Source organism: Hippocampus zosterae, chromosome 21 (assembly GCF_025434085.1).
Source record: "Hippocampus zosterae strain Florida chromosome 21, ASM2543408v3, whole genome shotgun sequence".
In the NCBI taxonomy this organism is placed as follows: Eukaryota; Metazoa; Chordata; class Actinopteri; order Syngnathiformes; family Syngnathidae; genus Hippocampus; species Hippocampus zosterae.
Window position 1 is genome coordinate 3,472,396 of NC_067471.1, and position 17,807 is coordinate 3,490,202.

General features: G+C 45.3%; 1 protein-coding gene across 2 annotated transcripts in view; it reads right to left on the reverse strand.

The window, feature by feature from the left end:
* The window catches only part of LOC127593669 (chemokine-like protein TAFA-2), a 39,808-nt gene extending 22,396 nt beyond the window's left edge, over window positions 1-17,412 (reverse strand). Inside the window, exon 1 of one of the 2 annotated variants that reach the window (XM_052055258.1) lies at window positions 17,006-17,412. The gene's annotated coding sequence lies outside the window, so the exon portion shown is untranslated. The remainder of the gene's footprint in view (window positions 1-17,005) is intronic. The other variant, XM_052055257.1, reaches the window with a different exon arrangement.
* Between the last annotated feature and the right edge of the window lie 395 nt (window positions 17,413-17,807).

Here is a 17,807-nt window from a genome sequence, read left to right on the forward strand (position 1 = left end):
CAGTATGTTGCACTGCTTGATTTTTGAGGCTCCATTTTTGGTTCGGAGGTTTTCATGTAAATATTCCGAGTCATAAAAAAATGTCATGCTCATGGAGACAGCGGTGATTTAAATTCCTCAGTTAATCCATCATCCGTGTTTTGGGACCTCCACAAAGAGATCCCTAAGCTGAAACAACCTAGGAACACTCTCGCCGCGAGGCAACACTGCCCCCTCCGCCCCGCCTCCCCCCATCCATCCACTGCACCGCCTGTGTCGCATATGAAGGGAAAATTAATTGCAATCCCATTTGGTCGGAAGAAGCTGTCAACTGACACCGGCGCTGCGTGCCCTTTCCGCGAGTTTAACCACCAAGGCGACCTTCAGTCACAAAAAAACGAGACGCTACCCCCGAGAGCTCGCCCTCGTCCAAGCCACAACAGTCAAACCGGCTCCACCTTTGAGTTCCCTTTAATCCTAAAATCTTTCACCAAAAATTAAACACAACTAATGTGCAACAAATCTCCAAACGTCGCATAACGGGGATAAAGTAAACATCGGAAGAGCATCATATGCTCACCACGACACTGAAATGTGCCATTGTCAACTTCTCATAGACGTGATTGTGAAGGGCATCCAGTCCAGCTGCACCAAGGTCCACAAGAGCAGCGGTTTGTCAGAGGGGGGAGGGGAATAAAAAGACACTGTGCTGTCACTTTGTCCCTCTGACAAATGAAAGGACACATCTTGGATGCTACATAAATGATATATGGGGACTTCAGTCCGTTTGTGTTGTTTTATATACTCTACAGTTATTGAAACAAGCAAGCTCCTTTACTTGTTATTATAGTGCCTTCCACTATTTTGTAAAACCAATACCAGTCTGATTTAAATACACAAATAAAGTGGGGGAGTGCGGGGGGGGGGGGGGGGGGGGCTGTACAGACAAGTGAGACATTCTCATCTCATTGGTGACAACATTTTTTTTCCAGTCGGTGTGATGGTAGCCCCCAAAATTCCCACATCAGGTTATTGCAGCCGATAAGTGTGGTGATGGCGGGAGGGGGGGCGGCGCCGGCTGTCGCATGCGTTGATGAGAAGAAAAGGTGAAGCGTGAGGTGTCGGGGCACGAGGGAAATCTATTTTAAAGCGTGCAATGAAACTCCCGCGTTCCACGGCGACAACAGGAGAGACGCTGACAGGCAATTATGACATTCTTTAATTAGCTCATTAAGCTATGCTATCTCTGTTAGCCAATTATCATCACCAAATGCCAAATTTTACGCTGCCCGCCCGGTCAATTTGACAAGGACGTATGGTATATGCCACCGTTTGTATGATATACATATCTAGATATATATTGCGCGTCGTCCCGCACGCGGTCTGTCCTTCCGTCTGTCCCTTTTCAAAACGTACCTACTTCACCGCGCCGCTGCGCGCCGCCACTGCGCCGCTCAGGCAGTGGCTCACTACGATCGCGCGAAAAAATGTTGTCTACCCACAAGCATTGCAATGAAATTGTTAGTTATTTAGTAGAGCTAAACATCTCTTTATTTTCGTGATAAGCAATGAAGATGAACAAAAAGTTGAACCAAGCAACAACACTTTTGTGGGCCGAAGGCCCACCTTACCAGCCTTCCGCAGGAACTAGCTGATGAGCCTCCCGGAGGGCGGCGAACTACCACCTTACCAGCCTTCCGCAGGAACTAGCTGATGAGCCGCCCAGAGGGCGGCGAACCAGCTAGTTCCCTAGATAGGAGCTGAAATCAGGATCACCTAAGATAAGCGTAAAATGCTTTTGGGACCAAATTCTTTGTTGTCTTTCGACATGATGACATCCTATTTGGATATGTTCAGCTTTTGAATAAAAACCCATCGTGATCGAAGATATGAGCTGTAGAGACAAGCAGCGTCTTTCACCGAAAAAAAACACAACAACAACAGCGGGGCCAATTTACTGTCGACTGTCACCGCAGCAGAAAACACCTTGCTGCGTTCCGAAGTCAGATTTTACGTGTGAAACCCGGATTGATTTGAAGACATCAGTTAATGCGCGCCGCTTGAGGGGGGCTGGGGGGGGGCGCTAAGGTTTTGCGCGGAGAACATTTTCGAATTGTGAATCGGAGTTGCAGAAGTAATTAAAGGAGTCACTAAGGAGCTTAGAATGGGAGTTGAAATGTCAACGTGTGTGCGGCAGCGCGTGCCTTTTCAAGGGGGGCGGGGGGGGAGAAAAAAACAAACGGCTCAGTGGAAAAGTTCACTGCAAGTTGGTCGAAATGTCACTGGTGTGATAGATGAAGACGCATTGTTCGTTGGTCTTTAAACTTTCCCAGAGATGATTGCCCAAATCAGTAAGGGGACTCGATTGGGAATCATATCTAAGCAAGCAAGATGTGTGCTGCAGACATAAAAGATGACGGTTGCAACTAAATTTGAATTATTATGCTTCATTCATTGGCTCACTTTGCTCCAAAAATGAGCCTTTCGTCATTTATTTATTATTTTTTTTGCCAACCTACGTCAACATCCTGACACGTCGCGAAACCAAATCGATTGCAGTGGAACCCCGATCTAACTCTCAAATTGGAGGACATGTTGATCTCTGAGTCGATGTTCTGTTACACGACAGTACTTTTTTGGGTGGCCCCAAAACACCCAATAACAGTACAAAGTTTTTAATACATTAATACATACACGGAGCTTAAAAATGTAAAACAAACAAACAAACAAAATAGCTTGTTATCCAAACTTATCTTGCTTGCTAGCATGGTTGAGAGACACATACACGACTTGCTTCAGTAAAAAAAAAAAAAAAGCTGATATAAAGAGCTAATTTTGTGCTAACTGCATGTCTACAGCAATTGCTAAGCTAATATCTATGCTCGTCAATGTTATAAAGAACACAGAATACGGTCTTCATAGGACTGTATGCAAGAACACAAGTTATAACGTCACAGCAGCAGTTCTCTTGTGTTATTTTCAAGCCGAGCCTTCACAAGTCTCCAACCGATGCATCCTTGGTATAAGCTATCTGACAAGAACAACATCCAGGTATTCAGTTTGTCCATGTTCTGATTTGTCCTTCCCATTGGAACGGGACTTGGGCCCTGACTGCTTATGTTTCACAAGGACGTGAGAACAGGCAAGAAGGCAAATTGAGAGAATGCAGCTGTTCTGATGGGGAAGTTGCTCCTACCAACATTGCTGCCCCATTGACACATTTTTTTAGCCTGCTCTAGTCTACTGGAAAGTCCGTGTAGTCTTTACTTCATTTCAGTGCTGGATCTCGCCTCTCTCCATATCTCTAAAATGCATTCTGAGCTATTATAAAACAACTCATGGAAGTGAGCCAGCCCATATTGTCAGCCATGTGTTTTTTTTTCTTTACATTAGGCATCGTTGGCACACACAATTAGAAAGGTGACTTGAGCTAGGCCCTTATATTACTGTGACCTTTCTTCTTCTTCGACTTGGCCTTCCCAGTCAGGAGGACTCTTGTCATACTTGCTCGTCGAATCCAGTTCAGACCGCGGAGGCACACATTGTTCCTGCCAAGCTAGGGGAAGTCGCCCCACTCTGTGTGTAGAAGCAACTCGGATCGGACAAGGGGACATCTTCTTCCGCATCCGTATACTCAATATTTTTGGCATCCATTAAATAGTTCAAGTGAGAATACCGTATTTTCCGCACCTAACAGCATGAAATGTTCTCAGTGTGTCTTGTAATCCGATGCACCTTGTACATGGATCCATATTCTGATTTCTTGGACGTGGTATTTTAAATATTGTGCAAAGCGCTTTGTTCCAGCTGCATCGGTTGCGAAGGCTCTACATAAATAAAGCTGTATTGTATTGTATTCCCTTTAGTGTAGTTCCATCTAGTGGATGCATAACTCAACCACAGCCACGATTGGAGCTTCTATTCTATGCGCCTTATAATGCGGTGCGTCCGGCATATTATTATTTTTTTTTTAAATAGGCCATTCATTGACCCTCCGCCTTATACTCCGAAGCACGTTATAGTGCGGAAAATCCGGTACATAGTCCTCAGGTGAGGGACAGGTGAAAGTTCCCTCAGAAGTTTGCAGTGCGTTTAACAGTTGTTCATCACTAATCTCCAGCCCTTGTGAAAATGTCGTATTTACACCCTTGAGTGTCTGCTTTGCTCAATACCAGCAACGGTCACAGCTGAATAGCTCTCTCGACGCGACTGGCAAATCAACCACACCTGGTGCCTGTCGTGTTATCAAGTGAGGCACAAGTGAGTCCAGCTGTCGTGTTAACGTGGATAACTTTTATTTAGCTTTCCCGAAGCGTGTATCCTCCCTCTAGTCATTCTCTCGTGCCCCGCTCTCGACGCACCCCATGACGTAGTCGCCCCGCGACTCTATCGTTATGCTGTACACGATTACACCACAGTGCCCTCTTATCTCCGCTCTCATTTGTCAATCATGCCGGCCGGCGGCAGTTTCCCCCGCGAGTCAAAGTGGCCGGAGCGAGAGACTGAAAAAGTGAAGGGGATCCATTTAATTACATTCCTGTTGTGTTTGATTAAATATTCAATTGCATCCCTCCCCTATGTTTTACATGACTGAGCAACAAGGCTCGAGTTATTTCAGCGGTGGCCCCCATGAGGGTTATAATCCTGGCTAAGTGACAGGCTAATTTGTGATATTAGATTGCTTTCATTGAGGTCGTTCGGGCCCGCTTCGGACATTAGCGCTATGAAAAGGCTGCTCCGCCTCAGCGGTCACATTCGTACTCGGCGTGACTGAACTAGAAAGGGAGGGCGAGGGTCTTCGCGAGCCTCCTCGGAGGCCGTATTTCCACGGTCACGTTCAATTTTCTTGCGGGATGCGGCAGGCAGGAGAAACTGAACTGATTTGAAGGTACTGATGAGGAAGTGCTGCCTCTTTGGTCTATACGAGGAAGGAACTGAGGTGTGAAGATTTATCTCTTTCTTGCACCCTGTAACCTGATAACATGATCCGCTATCCACTTTAGTGACCGCTGTCCCTGAAAGGGTTAAATAAAGATGAACGGATGGGAAAATTTGGAAACATTTTGTCAGCAGGCAGGAAAATTCATCGAAATGTGTGTCAGTCATGAGACCAAAAAAAACTCCCAAAAACTTTTAGATCAGGTCTGTCTAACTAATTTTTGTGTCAGGCCACTGTGGAATTCTGTTTTCCCTCGGTGGGCCGTTACGACAGTGAAACCGAATAAATCATCTTGCATAACTTTTTCACAACCAATTGATGGATTGCTTGTTTTGAAATCACTCAAGTCAACTATTTGTTGGGGGTGGGGGGGTTGCCAGACAATGGTCTTTTTTGGTGAAGTTTCTCTTCAACTCCTCAAAACTCACTTGTATTCTTTGGCATTTGACTCAGCATGACATGACTTAGATTTGTTCTTGGTTTTACTGTTTGGTGCTTTCTACCGCCTTTATTACCGATTTGTCTTACTGTTTATTGTGCATGTGCACAATGTGCACTTTGTATGCAGCAATGGCTGTTTGAAAGTGCTCTAGAAATACTGTTGACTTGACTTGACTTAACTCTAACCTGGCTGACCGTTTCGGCTGTCACTTCAGCCTTCATCGGAGCTGTCACCGCTTCCTTGTGACGTATCTTAAAAACAGCTCTTGGTTTGATGTTTGTCGTAAACAGGATAACAAAACTATTGCAAAATCTCAACGTTTTTTATTACTCATGACAATTTGACATTTCAGTACAGATTTTCGCAAAGGATCATGCAAGTTGACACGTATGATTTTCTTTCGCGGGCCATGTAAAATGATGTGGTGGGCCGCATCTGGCCCACGGGCCTTAACTTTGACACCTGTGCTTTAGAGGAATAGCAAGAAATCAAAGTACAGTGTGTTTTGCGCGTGGTCCCCCTTGCACGGTAAAGACAAGTATGAGTGTGTTTGAACCTTTTTTTTTTTTTTCGTCCTTGAACCGCATGAGTGCTTTCCAAAGTAAACGTATTGCCGATGACCATTCAGTGTGCCAGAGGCCAGAACAAGTCATTTAAAAGCCACAAAGGGGGTGTGGAGGGGACTAGTTGGAATTAATCCCCAACTTTTTCTCCCACATTTACTTGCCCAAGTTCCCGGAATGGAAGGACAAGGAAATCTAGCAGAGCATATCGGAACTAATGGGCTGGCAGCGCTCCCCACAAATGAGACGGGGCTAATGGATCCGCAGGCCTAAGATGGCTGAACCAGATTGCGTACGGATCGAGGTGATTAACGACAACATCGGCCCTCCTTTTGTCCAGGAAATGTAATATACGACAATAAATGCGAAAATGCCGCGTCATCGTTTGGAGACACAGCCGCTGCAGATGATTCAGGGTGGGATTCAGGCCGAGATTAGCGGCGTATAAATGCCAATTAAACGCACAATAACACGCCGCGCGTTGAAAAATGACACACGAGGAGGGGCGGCGGGATGTTTCATAACTCGTCCCGGTTCCGTTCGCCGTTATTGAGCTTCGCCCGCAAACGATGTGAGGTTTAACTTTATTGGCTCGTATTAACGGATCACCTTATTACTTTTTTGGGGGTTTTGTTTTGTCGTATTTGCGAGATGGAGATTTCATAGCACCCATCCTGTAAATTGGTGACGTTATACTTGTCTGGTAATGGATTGCCTGCTGCAACGTTATTGCATTTCCGAGGCCATGCAAAGACACTTTATTATCTTGGACGTCGCTTATTACATCGCGTATTAGCTCGGCGACGGATGTGGCTATATTTAGCAGCGCCGCCAGTTTGAATATGAACAGAAAGTATTTCTGAATGTCGACTTACCCAGCATCATAGGGCGAGTTTATTTCCCACAGAAATTGTTACGCGCGTAGAATTTGACACAATTTCCTGAGGACTCACTATTTGGTGGATCTGACTGAGCAACTTTTGGAATGGATCAATTTCCAATCTGCCACCCTCGTTCCTGGACATTTTCGGAGAACGACGAGATTACCGTAAATGCACATTGTCATAACGACCTCGGCGGGGGGCGGCGTCATTTTGTCCTTTCGGCTCTCAAAACAAAAACTGGGAATTCAACTGTGAACGTCGCCACCGTGCCATTGCGGTTTCTCCGTTCAAAGCGGCCCTTCCTTTCAGTGTCGTCGGTGCGGCGTTGTTATTGAGGCCGTAAAATGGAGTGCGGCGTCGTTTCGGACTGTTTTTATGCCGGGATATTACTCTAACCTCAAACGGTAATGAAAAATGTTGCAGTTGAACAGGCTCGATAATAAGCATGGACAGGAAAGTTTGCACCCTTTGGGCAGTGTGGAATTTAAAATGCAAACAAACAAAAAAAAAAAGCTGAGTGTTTTGTGCTCACCCGAAAATATACATCCATGCATGGGTACAGCAAGAAGGGATGGCGCCAGAGCGACATCCCCTCATTGTAGCGGTAGCAGAGGACGTGCAGCCGAGAGCCGGGGGCGCAGCCGCAACCGCACGCGTGGCCATTTCGACAGGTGCCGGCGGATAATTGGGGTGGCATGCCGACTCCGCTGTCTCCTGGAGCTCATTACTATCACTCAGAGTTCCCCCTTAAAAAAAAATAAAAAATCCGAAGCAAATGTGACTCTTCGGTTTTGCTAAAACTACAAGCGCCCCCACGCCACGCTCCTTGAAATGTTGACATGAAAGGTCCTGGATCTCCCCTCTCCCCCCAGGTTTAGCGTGCCGTTAAATCATTGTCGTAAATATGAGGTTACAAAGAGAGCGCCCGAGGTGGCGCGGTGCCGTCGTGGGCAGCGATTCAGCTGCAAGCAATAGCGGGTCCTGGGTTTAAAAAACAAAAACAAAACAAAGAACTGCCAGTCAGGCAAAGGCCCTCTTGCTTTCGCTCTCTCTTTCTCTCCCCCTCTCAAAGCAGCGATCGGCTCCATTTCCCTCTGACCCCTTAGACCTTGCTTGGTTGGCTTTATAGTCAAAATGGATGGAAGTGTGTATAAGCCAGTGTGCTCAAGGGTTTTGCTGCCTCATTGCACCAAGTAGATAACAGGATCAGCTTCCATAAGCCAACAATACATCAACAGGTGTGAAATGTCTGTCCTTGAAAACTCCAGCCAGCCTGCGCGGAATGGTTGCATTCGGGGTCTTATTCCACGTTTCAGTTCGGTCAGTTGGTAGTTTTTGTACCTTATTAAATCTGTTATTGTTTATTGATCGAGTTAGTCTATGATTGCGTTCTGTTAGTGTCCAGCAGGTGGCAGCGGTTTTCCTGTTGAGCACATTTTCCGGCATCACAATTGTCGGGACTATTTCCGGATGTTTTCTTTGTTTTTTGGGGGCTCTTGCCATTGCTTGTGTCCTTCGTTGTTCAAGTAAGTGGTGTGTTTACTTGTATCCGCGGTTTGTTCTTTCTTGCACTTGTGTTTCAAGCTATTTTTGATGGTGTTTTGTTTTGTTTTTTTCCTTGCGTTGCACAAGCGCTTTTGGTTTTCATCGCATTATTCCTGTCTTATTGTCCGGCGCTGTTATTTGTCCTTTTGTCGACCTTGCGCCTTTTTAAAATATATTATGATTTTTTAAAAAATTTTATTAATAGATCTTTTTGTTCGATCAACTTTCATGAGTCACCTTCTGGAAGCCCGTTCAATTGATTGCTTGCATTTGTTTAAAAATAAATGGGAAGGATACCTTTCAAAAAAAAAAGAATTGCATTTCATGTCGCAATATTGAGGGTAAAGGAGTCGCAATTAGATTAGGTTTCAAAATCGTTCAGCCCTGTTTTACATTTGGGAAATCTCTTGGCATACCAGCAAATGAACATGTTACAAAAGGTCCAGTGGTGCCTCAGGAACAAGTTCAATTAATTCCATGGCCACCTTTACAACTCTTCCCCCAGTGAAATTAATGGAAATGTTTTAACAAAAAAAATTTTTTAAAAACTTTGTGAAATAATTAAATAGAATGCACAGTTTTGGCACATTTTTTTGTTGTTGCTTCACTTCAATGGACGTTGTGTTACTCCTTCCGCTGTGTCCACTTAGGCCACTAGAGAGCAGTATAACTCCAGCCATCCATTTTCTGAACTGCTTATCCTCAGACACAAGGATAGAAACAAAGGAACCGGTCACAGCTGATCAGTAAATAATAATAGGCATTCTGTACTGATGATAAAGAATATATGCCAGTGAGTAATGTTTTAGTCCAAATTTCCGCTCTTTAAAGTGTTACACCAGTGCTATTAAGGCCATTTTCTTTCTTTTTTAATTGGTTATCTGACCATAGTTTTATTGTGCTGCTCTCTTAATCAAAAAAGCTGCTTCACGTTAATCGACATTTTTATCATCACATCACACATCCATCTGGTCCAGAGCATATTTAAAATGGTGGCGTCAACAGTCAGACTGCCAATGGAGGATAGTCTGCCCAACGCAGGTGTTTTGGGGTTTTTTTTCCCCCACTTGAATTTTATTTTTTTTTTGTAATTAGCTGCCGACACCTTGAGCTCGGCGGCGTAATTGGTTCTTCGGCCTTCGACTCGCTTGGGAGTCGACGATCGGCGAGCGTGATTTGCCAAGCGTCCTTGAGAAGTGAGCGAAAAAATGAAATATTCTGTTCGGCGCCGCCATCAAACAAGTCCTCCGCTGAAGTGCTCCGAAAAGTAGCAGAAGTGAGCAACGGGCCCCGTCCATCCCTGCAGTCACATCAGTCAGCAAACGGTCGCAGAACTTCTGGACAGCAAGGCAACAATTGATTGTTGAGGCTACAGTGGATATTAAAAAAGAAAAAAAAAGTCTACACACCCTTCTTTCAATGGCAGGTTTTTGTGGTCTACACCATTCACGCAGTCCTAAATTGAAATGATGATGATGATTTTTTTGTTGTTGTTGTAATCTTTCCACAAGGGGAAGTAAAAATAAACAATCGGAATGCAGTTGCAAAAGTGTGCACCCCCTGTTGCAACGAGGAATGTGGCTGTGTTCAGAATGAACCAATCACATTCAAACCGTGCCAGCATTCAAAATGCCTCCGGTATCACCCCAAATTTGAAAAGAGTTGTGGAGAAATATCAACGGTTCGAAATATGAGTCAGCACAGAAGCATCTCAGAGAAAGCGAGACAAATGTGAGAGAGTGATTGGTTCATACCAAATACATTATTGCAGTTGTTTTTTGGGGGGGGGGGATCACTCCTCTCCAAAAGATTCCTTTTTTTTGTTGCACGGATTAATGTTAAAATGTGTTTTGATGTGTTTAAAAAAAATGTTTTTCAATTAAATATATCGCAGAAATCTGCCACTTAGACAGGGGCTTGCGATCTTCTTAAACCCTCTGTAAATGTAGTTAGCATATATTAGCTAAACAGTCAGCTGACAGGCGCGAATATCCATTTTCCGATCCGCTTTACACTCACAAGGGTTGCGGGGGGTACTGGAGCCTATCCCAGCTGTTTTGGGGCAGTAGGCGGAGGACATCCTGAACCGGTTGCCAGCCAATTGCAGGGCACACAGAGACTAACAATCATCCGCGTGTACACTTGCATCTCTGGTAAAATTTAGAGCGCTCCATTAACCTGCTACGCATGTTTTTGGAATGTGGGAGGAAACTGGAGTACCCGGAGAAAAGCCACGCAGGCACCGTTAATCATCCACAAAGCCGCCGCTCTGACCAGCGCGGCTCAAACAAAAAAGTCAACACAAAACGTCCGAAGGCCAATAGCAAATGTGTTTTTCCTCAGCTCTGACCGCCCCCGACTCCCCCACCTGCCCCCTTCCTCCCCGTCTCTATCTCCCCTTCATAACTCGGCTGTCGGCTGGCAGAATGTAAATGAGCCTCTCAGCACCGAGCCTCTGATGGTGTCAGCGCTCTTCTTAGTCTCTGGTCTCATTAGAAGCCGAGTGGAGCTGACATTTACTCAGCCACTGTGCTCACTAGCTCTTCATGCGGGGCGCGCAGGTCAAAACAATACACAGTGAGATACTCCAGCCGTCCACGAAACCTTTGCAAGGAGTGTCTGGCTGGCAATATGGCGTGTTGACTTTAAAATGATGTTCAAAATGCCACGGTGCAAAGTTGGTGCGACAACGAATTACGTCGCTGTGCAGATGCCCCAATAAGTGTAATCTTGTTTTTTTGTCATTAAAATGCATCCGTCACAGGGGGATATGTCTGGAAGCGATCCTGCATCCACAGTGTTTGTGTACTAACTGCGCAAGTATGAGGCAATGACGAATCTTTTGTCATCTGCGGTAAAAAAAAAAAAAATGCAGTGTGTCCTTGCGGTATTTTTTCTGCCTCAGTGTCAGCATGACACATTCCCCCTGGCGGGATTAATTAGGATACGGGATTAAGAGCGACCACATTTTTCTTCTCTGACGATCGTCAGGGTCATTTTCAACCCAATAGACTGCATGAGGTGACCGTTTCTACGCTTTCACTCGCTGCATCACCTTGTTGGCGGCATCATTAAAATTCGCTGATTTTTTTATTTTATTTGTTATTTTTGACAACAACCATCTCCCTTGCCTGGACGGTAAACTCGATCGCAGCTCGGTTTGGAAATTAATAGGATGGCTATGGCTATTTCCTCACTCCCGCTCCTCCGGGGACCCCGCAGCTCTGTTTTGCCGCCGCCCTCTGATCCTGTTACTAATGCCCGAGTCGGTGTAACCCCCTTATCTCTGTGCTCACTACATGGCCTGATAGGTCTCTGTGTGCAAGCAATTAAAATGGCTTATTTTCCAGATAAGTGGGAGAGTGGTCAAAACTGGAAGCCACAGGCGACTCGTATCTAGTCTTTAAGTTACCAACCCCCCCCCCCCCCCCTACAGCGAGTGCAGTGAGGGGATGATGGGGGGCTTCAACCCCCGCCATGAGGATGAAACATACACAAGGCTGTACGTTTTTCCCACATCACAAACACGCTCCAATTAATATTTAAACAGCGTCATCCAGAAAGATTGTCAAAAAAGAGACGTCATTCCGAGTGGGAAGAACAAACCAAATATTCATCGTTCACTTCTATTGAGCGAGGAATTCTTTGTGGGGGTGGGGGGCTTAGGAGGGCGCTCGCATCTGTGCATCAAAAGCCTCTTTTACAGCAGGTGTGAGGCAACCCGTCAAATTCTATTTGGGAAATCTGGAGATGAATCGTGAGGAATCAAAACACTCTGGCGCAACTTTACAGCAGCTCGTGATGAGCCTTAACTCATTCACTCCCAAAGACGTTTTTCAACGTCTTTTCAGACTTTCAGACTGGCTGATACTGAATGAGTTAATTGGGTGTGCGAGCACAGCATTGGTGCGGACTCATTCATCAACTGGTTAGCTCATACGCATTCTTCGCCGTGCATAACACCACCCGCGGTTTTGTGAACCTCTTCGTTGCCAAAACCCGCGCTTCTTTTCAATATTCAATGCAATTTCCTCCAAATGTTATTGTCTCAAAAGTTAGCCAGCGACGCTGCGCATGACCGCTCCACCTGGTTCGAGTCTGTTTTGAACACCTTTTTTTTTATCAGGTGCGTTATCTGGCGAGCTAAAAGTGCGGTTGAATAAATAAATAAAATCCAAAAGGTGATACTTCTAGTGCCAATCAAAAGTTGAGCACGGCCGGACAGTCGAGCAAACTTGATGCGGTCTTATCGATCCACCGAATCCAAGTGAAGTTCATGCTTCGAACTCGAGTAAGGTGGCCTTAAAGGGTCAAAAAGCCTTTGGCAAGTGCTCCATAAAATATCAACGTAGAATTTGCCCACGGCAATCATTAAATCCAGATCGTGTGTCAGCAAGCTCGATATTTGGTGAAAAGGGACATTTATTATAAGTAGATATGAAATATATAATTTTCACACTTTTTTTTAACATAAACAGGATCAACAATAAAAGAAAGTAAAAAAGAAGAAGAACGCAATCAAAGTAAGGAGCGGCATATGACGTCAATAAAAACTGCACAAATCTATAATACATAAGGAGAGTTACAGGACTCACCTGAGCCATGATGTTGAAACTAACGACTTTTTTTTTAAAACTATCCCATCATCCTCCACTGCCTCTGTACTACTCCTGTAGTTGAAAGTGATTCAATTTGATGCAAAAATATGAAGCGGAGGAGGAAGACTACCTCCAGGTTTCCCTGCGCCTCACTTTGGTGGACATCACTTCTCTTCCCACACATTCCCATATTCGATTTTTTTTCTCTCTCTCTCCCCCTCCCTCTCTCTCTGCCTCTCCATTTTGCTGGCTGCAATAAGTAAGTTGGGCAAAGTCGTGGGCCTTCCGGTCCAAAACCATCTCGGACTCCAAAATCCTTCTCTCAGTACTCCGAACTTCAGATCGCAAGAGTGTAATTAGACTTGGCGCAAGATTTCTGCCAAGCTGAAGTTTATTGAGCCGCTGTTGAATGAGTGCGTTAACACGTCACGAAACAGAGGGAGACGGAAGGGAGCCGCAGATCAAACGGAATGCGGATGAGCGTGGATCTGTGGTGGCGGGGCGGGGGGGTGGGGGGGGTGCGACGACGACCTCGCTTCGTTCTTGAATCAAACACATGCGCAGCGGATGCCAATCAGACCAAGAAATTCTACTCTCGGTGTCGCAGATGAGGGTGCCCACGCCGAATAACGACTATAGAAGGGTGCGTTGCGGAAGAATAAACGGTTTACTGCACATCTTTGATGATACAGCCTCCAAATCTTGTACACTTACGTTGCAAAATAGGGGGGGGGGGAGACCAAAAAAAAAAGTATTTTGTTGCAATCGTTCTTCACAGGTCACAGAGGATAAAGAATATATGCATATGTGGCTCGATCATTTGCATTCGGATCTTGAGGCAGTCATTCGCCTGTCTATGACATGTTAGGTCGTTTGTTAGCATTAAGCTCAATAGACTTTGCTAAAGGCATAGCTATATTTTTGTTTTGTTTATTTTAAATGCATGTGTAGTTTGACTTCAACTTGAAGACTCATTTTTGAACAATTGCTCACGATCTTCCAAACTGCTGTTTGAGCTGGAAAATAAGCCAGACTAATAAAATGGTCGCTCATATCACGAGGCGCCACTGTCTCTAATCAACCGACTTTCTGTGTTGAAGGCATGTTTTCATCATTTTATCTTTCATGCGCCCTGTAACCTTTAGATTACACAGTAAGCTGTCCACTGTCGTAACCGCTGTCCCCGAAAGGGTTAAGTGCAAGTGTTGGATTGTTGATCTATATTCTAGTTGCCTGCCAACGCACTTTGCAAGTATATCAGCAGTTTAGACCGCTCTTGATTTCCAAACAGTGTTGCAAACCGAGCGTAAAATAAGAACAATGATTGAATTGACTTTGAAAAGCGCCGCTGGTTGCCAGTATTCCAGGAATGGCGATTAGCATTTTCCACACATACCCCATCTTGTGGGCTAGTGGAGAATGGTCCGAAGAAGTGTAAAATAGCCAGTGGGCAGCAGTTCTTTTTATGTATTCATCGGTCGGAATGGACAAATTCTGGAGGCTGCCACAGCTGTTCACAGGCTGCTTTCAGCCCGCTTGGCAAAGAGTGGCTGACCACAAAGCGGCGTCATCAACCTGTATTGACGACGAAGGAAACATGGCGACCAATTCACGAGATATGCCCCCCCCCCCCAAAAAAAAGTGACATTGCCTGGTGTCATCCAGCTGGAGGAGGACCAACATGACCCGCGGCGCCGAGCCCGCGGCTTTCAAGTCCTCATCATTCACAGTGAAGGAGCTGTTACTAATTCCATGCTTCCGGCTAATTGGAGTCCGCCAGGACTGCCAGTTGTGCTCTGAGAATAGGACACAAAAACGGGCCAAAGTAGTGGGACACCTGGCCACAAATTTGCAATAGAGAATGGCACTACACATTCTGGATGCAGTCAGTCACCCCCGCCCCCATCCCCTCCCCTTACCCTTTATTGAGCCAATATGAGCAATTCTCGCTGCGCACCAGCAGACAAAAAATGTCTTCAAAAGTACAATCTGTACAGTGGTGCCTTGAGATACTCTTCAACTAAACCCAAAAAACAATAAGAATGACATCTTGCGTATTTCAAGCAACCACATCGCTTCGCCTTTTATGCTAACGCTAGCGTCCACATTGTTGTGCTTTAAACGCCCGTGATTGACAACTGCGGTGGTATGCGTACCAAGCTCCCGCATAGAACATACAGTATTCGGAAAGTATCGGAAAATGTTACTCGCTTGAGCTCAAGTCACCATCCACCATGTAAACAAATACAGCGCAGCTCAGCCTTTGTGTTGGTGGTCATCTTAGCTAGCAATAGGCAAGGCAAATGTATTTATACAGCGCATTTCATACACAAGGTAACTAATCTGCGTCGCACAACGAATAGCATAACCCCTAAAATCATTTACAAACAGAACAGCCAAAGACGTTCAAAGGCAAAGCGAAGCGAACACAAGTAGTTTATTAAATTATCCATTCCCCATGACGTATTTATCCTTTTTTCGTTTTTGTTTTCAGACGTGTTCGGCGCAGCCTCTGACTAAGGATCAGGCTTGTCTGTATTGTAAATCATTTTTTAAATCTGTCCAGCAGGTGGAAGTGTGTGCTAAGGGATCGGCCAGGATTATGCTGCAGAACAAGTAGAAGTATAGAGGGAGGGTGCATGAGCGGAGAAATCAAAACAATTAACAAAACGATTGCTTTCGGGGAAGAAAATCTTCCACCATGACGAGGGAAAAGAGTTTCTGGAAGCAGCAGGACGCTTTTGTCCGCCTATAAGAAGCAACCGTCAGAAGACGCTCCTGTGTGCACCAACATCGCCTGCCCCGTGCAAACGTGTGAAAATGCCTTCGCAAAAGCACACAAAGTGAAACCAGAATGTGGCATCACACATGTTGTGGGCCCTTGCATCCGGGCAATTGCTTCATTTTATATCACACCCACACAAAAAAAAGTTTGCAACTTTAGAAAAAACATTTTTAGCAGTATATAACAAGACCCCCGTCATATATTCTTTATCATCTGTGTAGATCAACTAATATTAGTGCTGTACTGATGAACTGGGCGAGGAGTGACATCTTCTCTATGAACAGTAAACCCTTTCGTGTGCTTTATACTGCCACCATGTGGCCTGGGCAGGCACACAAGATGGAAAAGCACAAAAACTGCTTCATGATTTGAATGATTCTATTTAGGAATGTCGTCGGTCAAGCAGTCGGTCGTATCAAGGCAACAGGTGCAATCCAACGAGCGGTTATCAATTAAGATTACTGTGTTTTCTATGTGCCGTTACTGCCAAGAGAGTACTTGTGGAAGATTGCATTGCATGCTTGGAATTGAAGCCCCTTGAATAATAGGGCTTTATATTTGCCAGGATACATATTGTCTCCATTCCCTGCACCCGGTTTCTCTCTTTCCCTTTCAATTTGCTCCCTCTTGTTATTTATCATGGCTATTATATGTGCGACGGGGAAGTATAGCAGCTGCAGCAGTCTGGCGCGCCTCCGCCGCTACATTTTATCATCAAGAGGATTCATATTTGCTACAGGCGAGCGAGCGCCGGACTGGAGGTGAAATCAGTAAATCACAATTAAAATGAATGGACTTCCACACGAGCACCGAGTGGCATTTACAGCCGCCATCAATCTGCCATAACAACCAGAGAAAAAAATTGTATTGTAATTGTAACTCTTCGGCGTTTTTGAATGAATATACTCGAATTAATTTCGGCTGATATTTGTTCCGAGCGGGGTGCGCACAGGTGAATTTCTGCAGCCGCATTTGCAAACCCAAATTTTAACATTGCGACTAAGTTAAAAGTGTGAGCCTGTCACTCGCGATGCAAATCAAACCACACTTGAGAGCGAGGTTTGCCATAAATAAATCATCTGGTGTTGGCTTGAGAGCGAGAGAAAAAAAAAGTCACTCCCCCCCCAACGAATAAATTGCAGGTACGCGTGAATAATTCAGTTCTCTCCGTGGCTCGGCGGTGAAACGTTCATTTTGCTGGTAATTGTTTCGCCGTTAAGTGGCGAGTGGGCACAACGACGCGACGCGATGTTGAACGAACGGTTCTCACCTGGAAGTGTCCCACTCCCTTCCCACGCATCAACACGCTTTTAAACCATCCGGCGGGCTGCAAACGTGGAGACGCGCGTCAAAGCTTGCGACGGCTTCTTTCTCTGCTTCTGGCTTCTTTTTTTTTTTTTTTTTTTTTGGGGTCCTTCAACGCATCACCGATGGCATCTCATCCAACGCCAAAAATGGAATCAAAAATTATCCCACTTGTTCAAAGCAAATCCTTTGCGCGTCTTCGGAACAGTTCCCGAGGAGCTTTGGATGCATTCGTGGTCTGGTCGGCTCCCGGTTGCGTCACGAAGGAATCCGGTTGGCGGTTGAGCCGCGTCTCGACTCAGTCTGACAGCTCCGGTGTGCGCGCACTAACTTTTATGAGCACTCCGGAGCGCGCGTAATCGGATTCCAGTGTAGCGTCATACACGACTACCCCCCCCCCCCACGCCCCCAACAACGCACCCACCCACCCACGCCGCTCCCCGAATTCAAAATGACCACGTCCAATATAAAAAAACGAATTTTGAAGTGATCATCACGTGTCAAAATATTCGCTAAAATTCAAAACACTTTGGTTGGATTTGAAACCACCTTTTACGATTCGGAAACTCACATTTTAACTATAGATCATAGTCAATCATTTGCCATATTCCAACAACTGGATGCGTTTCTGTGTTGGAAAGCTTCACATTAAGTTGTACACCAATGCCCTCAAGTGGCGACTCTGTAAATTGCACCGCAATTTATTTATTTATTTATATTCAACGCAAAATTCACAAAAAGAAACTGCAGTTCGATTAGAAAAAAAA